Genomic DNA, 10,431 nt, shown 5'->3' on the forward strand with positions numbered 1-10,431 from the left:
TTTAATGTCAATTGTTATCATTTATCTCTTATAAAACATTTACTAACAGACATAGAAACAGTCAGGTGATTTAATGCATCACATGAACATGTAGCTGTGACATTTCATCTCCATGGTAACTGTCAATAATAATAATAAGTTACTGTTTGTTAAGGTAGTTATAGACAGTACAGCAACACAAGGCCATGTCTCACACTTATTTTTATAATAATAACAAAAAAATAACAATAATAAGTCACTGTTTGTTAAGGTAGTTATAGACAGTACAGCAACACAATACCATGTCTCACAATTATTTTTATTAAATTAAAAGTAGGCTATTTATTGTCTTTCAATCTGTTATTTTCTAAATGTATCTGAAAGTACGTGAGAATGTAGACAGAAGGGCTAAAACGGACATGATTGATCTGAGGGGGAAATCATTGATCCATTCAGAAAGTTTATTTGCAACAAGTAAGAGATTTTATATAATGTAAAGTAGACTAGGTTATAATGTATAGTAGTGGGTTGTTAGTGATATGTAGATGTTATATTATGTAAAGTAGACTAGGTTATAATGTATAGTAGTGGGTTGTTAGTGATATGTTATATTATGTAAAGTAGACTAGGTTATAATGTATAGTAGTGGGTTGTTAGTGATATGTTATATTATGTAAAGTAGACTAGGTTATAATATATAGTAGTGGGATGTTAGTGATATGTAGATGTTATATTATGTAAAGTAGACTAGATTATAATGTATAGTAGTGGGATGTTAGTGATGTGTAGATGTTATATTATGTAAAGTAGACTAGATTATAATGTATAGTAGTGGGATGTTAGTGATATGTAGATGTTATATTATGTAAAGTAGACTAGGTTATAATGTATAGTAGTGGGTTGTTAGTGATGTGTAGATGTTATATTATGTAAAGTAGACTAGGTTATAATATATAGTAGTGGGATGTTAGTGATATGTAGATGTTATATTATGTAAAGTAGACTAGGTTATAATGTATAGTAGTGGGATGTTAGTGATATGTAGATGTTATATTATGTAAAGTAGACTAGGTTATAATGTATAGTAGTGGGTTGTTAGTGATATGTTATATTATGTAAAGTAGACTAGGTTATAATGTCTAGTAGTGGGTTGTTAGTGATGTGTAGATGTTATATTATGTAAAGTAGACTAGGTTATAATGTATAGTAGTGGGTTGTTAGTGATGTGTAGATGTTATATTATGTAAAGTAGACTAGGTTATAATGTATAGTAGTGTGTTAGTAATATGCAGATAGCCTATAAGTTCACATAATGTTATAGTCCTACCAGTAGCAGGACAGAGAATGTACTGTATATAACCTACATATCATAGATGACCAGTCTAAACCTGTTCAGATCAGTTCACATAATGTTATAGTCCTTCCAGTAGCAGGACAGAGAATGTACTGTATATAACCTACATATCATAGATGACCAGTCTAAACCTGTTCAGATCAGTTCACATAATGTTATAGTCCTTCCAGTAGCAGGACAGAGAATGTACTGTATATAACCTACATATCATAGATGACCAGTCTAAACCTGTTCAGATCAGTTCACATAATGTTATAGTCCTTCCAGTAGCAGGACAGAGAATGTACTGTATATAACCTACATATCATAGATGACCAGTCTAAACCTGTTCAGATCAGTTCACATTATGTTATAGTCCTTCCAGTAGCAGGACAGAGAATGTTCTGTATATAACCTACATATCATAGATGACCAGTCTAAACCTGTTCAGATCAGTTCACAGAGACCATCAGGTTTGTCAGCATGATAAGTGATCATAGCTCAAACCTACTCTGACTATTTACAGTCACTGGTGCAGCCGCCTGTTTTCTTGCAGATGAAGTAGCTTTCATAGGCAACTCATTCAACCAGCCTAAACAATAGTAAATAAAAGATGTCAAATGGTCAAAGGAGAATACATGGAGGACAGGAGTTTTGCTACAGATGTAGGATCTTAATTTGAGACAGTTTACTACAGCAGAAATATTATGTTGATTATAAATAACATTTTAAAGTGAAAAGTGGAAATGACAAACTTCAGAAGCCTTTAAAAAAATCAAATACACTGCAAGTTTTAGTTTTCCTGCAACAGGGTGATCAAATTCAGATCCGACATCTGTACAGAGATGAGGTCTTTATCTGGAAAAGGAAGTTGTGAGTTATTAGCAATGAAGTTGCAACTGTCAGCTGCTGTAAACCTAAGTGATTGGATGTTATGGACCCCAATCTGAACAGTTTCTTCCCCGTGGTTATAACCTTTAGCTCTATGCTCAGTCTACCTAGTTCAATATATTGTTGTACGTAAACTTTGTGCAAACTCCACTGCCTGTATTCTGTCTCTTAATGTTTTCTTTCACTAGCAGCACCATGTCACCATGTTAAATAATGTACAGATGTAGGATCTTTCCAACTCTGAGGACATGTCATTGTGATGTCATTTATTACATTTCAACCTGTTGATAAAGGCAACTAGAAGGCTGAACCCAGAAGACAACTCTAAATCAACACTTACTGATATTATCCTAAAATCCTTTCACTCATATTATTGTGTCTCTTTGTTCAACAAATGTTGGGTAGCCTGTGCTGTTAATATCCACTGCTCAAAAAAATTAAGGGAACACTTAAACAAGACAATGTAACTCCAAGTCAATCACATTTCTGTGAAATCAAACTGTCCACTTAGGAAGCAACACTGATTGACAATACATTTCACATGCTGTTGTGCAAATGGAATAGACAACAGGTGGACATTATAGGCAATTAGCAAGACACCCCCAATAAAGGAGTGGTTCTGCAGGTGGTGACCACAGACAGCTTCTCAGTTCCTATGCTTCCTGGCTGATGATTTAGTCACTTTTGAATGCTGGCGGTGCTTTCACTCTAGTGGTAGCATGAGACAGAGTCTACAACCCACACAAGTGGCACAGGTAGTGCAGCTCATCCAGGATGGAACATCAATGCGAGCTGTGGCAAGAAGGTTTGCTGTGTCTGTCAGCGTGGTGTCCAGAGCATGGAGGCGCTACCAGGAGACAGGCCAGTACATCAGGAGACATGGAGGAGGCCGTAGGAGGGCAACAACCCAGCAGCAGGACTGCTACCTCTGCCTTTGTGCAAGGAGGAGCAGGAGGAGCACTGCCAGAGCCCTGCAAAATGACCTCCAGCAGGCCACAAATGTGCATGTGTCTGCTCAAACGGTCAGAAACAGACTGCATGAGGGTGGTATGAGGGCCCGATGTCCACAGGTGGGGGTTGTGCTTACAGCCCAACACCATGCAGGACGTTTGGTATTTGCCAGAGAACACCAAGATTGGCAAATTCGCCACTGGCGCCCTGTGCTCTTCACAGATGAAAGCAGGTTCACACTGAGCACATGTGACAGACGTGACAGAGTCTGAAGACGCAGTGGAGAACGTTCTGCTGCCTGCAACATCCTCCAGCATGACCGGTTTGGCGGTGGGTCAGTCCTGGTGTGGGGTGGCATTTCTTTGGGGGGCCGCACAGCCCTCCATGTGCTCGCCAGAGGTAGCCTGACAGCCATTAGGTACCAACAATGCTGGACCTCATGTGGCTGGAGTGTGTCAGCAGTTCCTGCAAGAGGAAGGCATTGATGCTATGGACTGGCCCGCCCGTTCCCCAGACCTGAATCCAATTGAGCACATCTGGGACATCATGTCTCGCTCCATCCACCAACACAACGTGGCGTTGCACCACAGACTTTCCAGGATGCTTTAGTCCAGGTCTGGGAGGAGATCCCACAGGAGACCATCCGTCACCTCATCAGGAGCATGCCCAGGCGTTGTAGGGAGGTCATACAGGCACGTGGAGGCCACACACTGAGCCTAATTTTGACTTGTTTTAAGGACATTACATCCAAGTTGGATCAGCCTGTAGTGTGGTTTCCCACTTTAATTTTGAGTGTGACTCCAAATCCAGACCTCCATGGGTTGATAAATTTGATTTCCATTGATCATTTTTGTGTGATTTTGTTGTCAGCACATTCAACTATGTCAAGAAAAAAGTATTTAATAACAATCGTTCATTCAGATGTGTTATTTTAGTGTTCCCTTAATTTGTTTGAGCAGTGATTCTCACCTTGTAGCCTGAATTCACAACCAGAACATTCCTGTTGACTAGCGCTCTCTATATTCTGATGGATGAGGCCTGAGCTGGAATGTGAAGCTAACTGAAGCTGGCTAATTTTAGAAAACCAGTATATCTGGCTAGTATCATAGTTTACCCCTCAGGCTACGTTCAGGTTTCAGCATCAGGCAGGTATCAACATGCCGAGTCGTAGGCAACAACCTGGGTTGTGTTCATTAGTTTACTCCACAGCCAACAGTTTTGCAACATTGCATAAACAGTTTACTACAAATGCTGTACAATGTGACCTAAACAGTTTGTGTTGCCAAACGTTTTGCTACGGTGGGCACTAATGAACACAACCTGTTTTGAGGAAGTGTAAGTTGTTGTTAGTCTTTCCACAAAATGTAAAAGTCTCTCTTCCACACAAAATACCTTCCTTAGTGTAAAGAGTTAACTGTAGATTAGAAAGAGAAAATGTTTGTTTGTTGCTTGTTGTGTTTTAAGCCTGTTAGGCTTAAAACACAAGGCCTATAGACCTATGATACAGTAGGAGATCACCCTGGTCTATAGACCTATGATATAGTAGGAGATCACCCTGGTCTATAGACCTATGATATAGTAGGAGATCACCCTGGTCTATAGACCTATGATACAGTAGGAGATCACCCTGGTCTATAGACCTATGATACAGTAGGAGATCACCCTGGTCTATAGACCTATGATACAGTAGGAGATCACCCTGGTCTATAGACCTATGATACAGTAGGAGATCATCTATAGACCTATGATACAGTAGGAGATCACCCTGGTCATTTAATCTGACATCAAGATACATTTTAAGGAGATCACCCTGGTCTATAGACTATTATAATCACTGTCCACCAACAATAGGAGATCAACTATCTGAATGTCCACACAACAATATCATCAACTATATGAATACACACAACAATATCATCAACTATATGAATACACACAACAATATCATCAACTATATGAACACACACAACAATATCATCAACTATATGAATACACACAACAATATCATCAACTATATGAATACACATAACAATATCATCAACTATATGAATACACATAACAATATCATCAACTATATGAATACACATAACAATATCATCAACTATATGAACACACATAACAATATCATCAACTATATGAACACACATAACAATATCATCAACTATATGAATACACATAACAATATCATCAACTATATGAATACACATAACAATATCATCAACTATATGAACACACATAACAATATCATCAACTATATGAATACACATAACAATATCATCAACTATATGAATACACATAACAATATCATCAACTATATGAATACACATAACAATATCATCAACTATATGAATACACATAACAATATCATCAACTATATGAATACACATAACAATATCATCAACTATATGAATACACACAACAATATCATCAACTATATGAATACACACAACAATCGTTCTCTTACCTTTTATCTCTCAATAGAAACACAGTCTGGATGATCATCAGGTCGTCAAAAGTGAGTTTCATTTGCTCTGCTCATTTACATATCAGGTTCTGCCTGTTCTCTCTCCCTCCCCTCTCTCTTAACAGCTCTTACAATGTGCCTTGGCATACATTCTACAACTGTCTGGAACTCTATTCTTCTGTCTCTCTCCATCACTTTCTCTGTGTCGTCTCTTGCTGTCTCTGTGTCTTGTCTGGTGTCTCCATCATATCCTATTCTGTTGCTGTCTCTGTGTCTTGTCTGGTGTCTCTCTCCATCATATCCTATTCTGTTGCTGTCTCTGTGTCTTGTCTGGTGTCTCTCTCCATCACATCCTATTATTCTGTTGCTGTCTCTGTGTCTTGTTTGGTGTCTCTCTCCATCATATCATATTCTGTTGCTGTCTCTGTGTCTTGTCTGGTGTCTCTCTCTATCATATCCTATTCTTCTGTTGCTGTCTCTGTGTCTTGTCTGGTGTCTCTCTCCATCACATCCTATTATTCTGTTGCTGTCTCTGTGTCTTGTCTGGTGTCTCTCTCCATCATATCCTATTCTTCTGTTGAGGGTTCTCTGTGTCTTGTCTGACAACTCTCTCTATCACCAGAATATGTTGAGGGTTAGGCATACTAAAATACAACATTCACAACATAACAACACAACTACCTAACACCATTAAATACAGTTGAGGGTTACTACAATACAACATGACAACACAACTACATAACACCATTAAATACAGTTGAGGGTTACTACAATACAACATGACAACACAACTACATAACACCATTAAATACAGTTGAGGGTTACTACAATACAACATGACAACAACTACATAACACCATTAAATACAGTTGGAATGTAGTTAGAACTCAAACTGTTTCCATCAAACAGAAAAACAACAATACATCTGGATAAACACATTTAGATTTCTAGATGCTGCACTTTGCTGTTTCATTACCCAGACAGCTGTTTAAGGTCAGACCAAGGCAGAGTGTAGTATCAGTACTTAGGGGTCATAGGTCAGACCAAAGCAGAGTGTAGTATCAGTACTTAGGGCTCCGGGCAGCCGAGCGGAAATGGGCTCAGGGCGCAAAGGCACACCCAAACCCCATGGCATCAGTGACTGGTGACACATGTGGCTTGAAGACTGAAGAAGCCAGTGAGAGAATCTACAGTCTTAACTTTTGTCTTTCTTTAAAAAAAAATGTTGGCTCCGGGCAGCCGAGCGGAAATGGAGGAAAACTCGCCTCCCTGCGGACCTGGCATCCTTTCACTCCCTCCTCTCTACATTTTCCTCCTCTGTCTCTGCTGCTAAAGCCACTTTCTACCACTCTAAATTCCAAGCATCTGCCTCTAACCCTAGGAAGCTCTTTGCCACCTTCTCCTCCCTCCTGAATCCCCTCCCCTCCCCCCTCCTCCCTCTCTGCAGATGACTTCGTCAACCATTTTGAAAAGAAGGTTGACGACATCCGATCCTCGTTTGCTAAGTCAAACGACACCGCTGGTTCTGCTCACACTGCCCTACCCTGTGCTCTGACCTCTTTCTCCCCCTCTCTCCAGATGAAATCTTGCGTCTTGTGACGGCCGGCCGCCCAACAACCTGCCCGCTTGACCCTATCCCCTCCTCTCTTCTCCAGACCATTTCCGGAGACCTTTCTCACCTCACCTCGCTCATCAACTCATCCCTGACCGCTGGCTACGTCCCTTCCGTCTTCAAGAGAGCGAGAGTTGCACCCCTTCTGAAAAAACCTACACTCGATCCCTCCGATGTCAACAACTACAGACCAGTATCCCTTCTTTCTTTTCTCTCCAAAACTCTTGAACGTGCCGTCCTTGGCCAGCTCTCCCGCTATCTCTCTCTGAATGACCTTCTTGATCCAAATCAGTCAGGTTTCAAGACTAGTCATTCAACTGAGACTGCTCTTCTCTGTATCACGGAGGCGCTCCGCACTGCTAAAGCTAACTCTCTCTCCTCTGCTCTCATCCTTCTAGACCTATCGGCTGCCTTCGATACTGTGAACCATCAGATCCTCCTCTCCACCATCTCCGAGTTGGGCATCTCCGGCGCGGCCCACGCTTGGATTGCGTCCTACCTGACAGGTCGCTCCTACCAGGTGGCGTGGCGAGAATCCTCACCACGCGCTCTCACCACTGGTGTCCCCAGGGCTCTGTTCTAGGCCCTCTCCTATTCTCGCTATACACCAAGTCACTTGGCTCTGTCATAACCTCACATGGTCTCTCCTATCATTGCTATGCAGACGACACACAATTAATCTTCTCCTTTCCCCCTTCTGATGACCAGGTGGCGAATCGCATCTCTGCATGTCTGGCAGACATATCAGTGTGGATGACGGATCACCACCTCAAGCTGAACCTCGGCAAGACGGAGCTGCTCTTCCTCCCGGGAAGGACTGCCCGTTCCATGATCTCGCCATCACGGTTGACAACTCCATTGTGTCCTCCTCCCAGAGCGCTAAGAACCTTGGCGTGATCCTGGACAACACCCTGTCGTTCTCAACTAACATCAAGGCGGTGGCCCGTTCCTGTAGGTTCATGCTCTACAACATCCGCAGAGTACGACCCTGCCTCACACAGGAAGCGGCGCAGGTCCTAATCCAGGCACTTGTCATCTCCCGTCTGGATTACTGCAACTCGCTGTTGGCTGGGCTCCCTGCCTGTGCCATTAAACCCCTACAACTCATCCAGAACGCCGCAGCCCGTCTGGTGTTCAACCTTCCCAAGTTCTCTCACGTCACCCCGCTCCTCCGCTCTCTCCACTGGCTTCCAGTTGAAGCTCGCATCCGCTACAAGACCATGGTGCTTGCCTACGGAGCTGTGAGGGGAACGGCACCTCAGTACCTCCAGGCTCTGATCAGGCCCTACACCCAAACAAGGGCACTGCGTTCATCCACCTCTGGCCTGCTTGCCTCCCTACCACTGAGGAAGTACAGTTCCCGCTCAGCCCAGTCAAAACTGTTCGCTGCTCTGGCCCCCCAATGGTGGAACAAACTCCCTCACGACGCCAGGACAGCGGAGTCAATCACCACCTTCCGGAGACACCTGAAACCCCACCTCTTTAAGGAATACCTAGGATAGGATAAAGTAATCCTTCTCACCCCCCTTAAAATATTTAGATGCACTATTGTAAAGTGGCTGTTCCACTGGATGTCATAAGGTGAATGCACCAATTTGTAAGTCGCTCTGGATAAGAGCGTCTGCTAAATGACTTAAATGTAAATGTAAAATGTAATACCAAGGCAGAGTGTAGTATCAATACTTAGGGGTCATAGGTCATACCAAGGCAGAGTGTAGTATCAGTACTTAGGGGTCATAGGTCATACCAAGGCAGAGTGCAGTATCAGTACTTAGGGGGGTCATAGGTCATAGGGGTCAAGGCAGAGTGTAGTATCAGTACTTAGGTGTCATAGGTCAGACCAAGGCAGAGTGTAGTATCAGTACTTAGGGGTCATAGGTCAGACCAAGGCAGAGTGTAGTATCAGTACTTAGGGGTCATAGGTCATACCAAGGCAGAGCGTAGTATCAGTACTTAGGGGTCATAGGTCAGATCAGTGGTCACGGTTAATATGCATGGACTAGGAAACAAACTTTAAAGCCATTTTTCTCAGATTCACTGTTTGTGTAGATGCTCTTTGTCTCTGTAGGACAGTAGTTCAGGTGGCTGTTTGTCTTTGTAGGACAGTAGTTCAGGTGGCTGTTTGTCTTTGTAGGACAGTAGTTCAGGTGGCTGTTTGTGTAGATGCTGTTTGTCTTTGTAGGACAGTAGATCAGGTGGCTGTTTGTCTCTGTAGGACAGTAGTTCAGGTGGCTGCCCTTGCACTTAGTCTGCCTGTTGTCATGGTTACACCTTCCTGAAAACAATGACTCCATTCTTTGCTGAAACCTGTTCTGCCAGTTCATGTCCTTAAAGACTAGAATGTTCCAATGTGGTTCGCCAAAGAGATGACAAGATAGTTCACACATGCATCTTTCAGGGTAACTGTCAAACAGACATGTCACATTTCTGGTTGGTCCATAACTAGTTTCCTGCTTGTAGCAGGCCGTGTTAACAGGAATCCTCTTCTCTAACTAGAAGTCATTTTCTTTATGTTGGTTAGCTTTTAAAGTGTTTGATTGTCACAGACATCAGATTGGTTCAGTGAAATGTGTTGTTTTACAGGGTCAGTCATAGTAGTATGATAGGTGTTGTTTTACAGGGTCAGTCATAGTAGTATGATAGGTGTTGTTTTACAGGGTCAGTCATAGTAGTATGATAGGTGTTGTTTTACAGGGTCAGTCATAGTAGTATGATAGGTGTTGTTGTACAGGGTCAGTCATAGTAGTATGATAGGTGTTGTTTTACAGGGTCAGTCATAGTAGTATGATAGGTGTTGTTGTACAGGGTCATAGTAGTATGATAGGTGTTGTTGTACAGGGTCAGCCATAGTAGTATGATAGGTGTTGTTGTACAGGGTCATAGTAGTATGATAGGTGTTGTTGTACAGGGTCATAGTAGTATGATAGGTGTTGTTTTACAGGGTCAGTCATAGTAGTATGATAGGTGTTGTTGTACAGGGTCAGTCATAGTAGTATGATAGGTGTTGTTTTACAGGGTCAGTCATAGTAGTATGATAGGTGTTGTTGTACAGGGTCAGTCAACCACTAGTCTATCTGACCATACCAGTTACTGACCCACCACTCTAACCACTAGTCTATCTGACCATACCAGTTACTGACCCACCACTCTAACCACTAGGTTACCTGACCATACCAGTTACTGACTCACCACTCTAACCAC

The 10,431-nt window shown here is 42.2% G+C and overlaps 1 long non-coding RNA gene across 1 annotated transcript; it reads right to left on the reverse strand.

The window, feature by feature from the left end:
- Nucleotides 1-1,522: 1,522 nt before the first annotated feature.
- Nucleotides 1,523-5,698, reverse strand: LOC127927107 (uncharacterized). Its single transcript, XR_008126158.1, has 3 exons — nt 5,619-5,698; nt 1,728-1,904; nt 1,523-1,630 (listed from the first exon to the last, which is right to left on the reverse strand). It is a non-coding gene; the product is annotated as an uncharacterized LOC127927107 (long non-coding RNA).
- Between the last annotated feature and the right edge of the window lie 4,733 nt (nt 5,699-10,431).

This window comes from Oncorhynchus keta, unplaced genomic scaffold (genome assembly GCF_023373465.1).
Source record: "Oncorhynchus keta strain PuntledgeMale-10-30-2019 unplaced genomic scaffold, Oket_V2 Un_contig_9417_pilon_pilon, whole genome shotgun sequence".
Taxonomy (NCBI): Eukaryota; Metazoa; Chordata; class Actinopteri; order Salmoniformes; family Salmonidae; genus Oncorhynchus; species Oncorhynchus keta.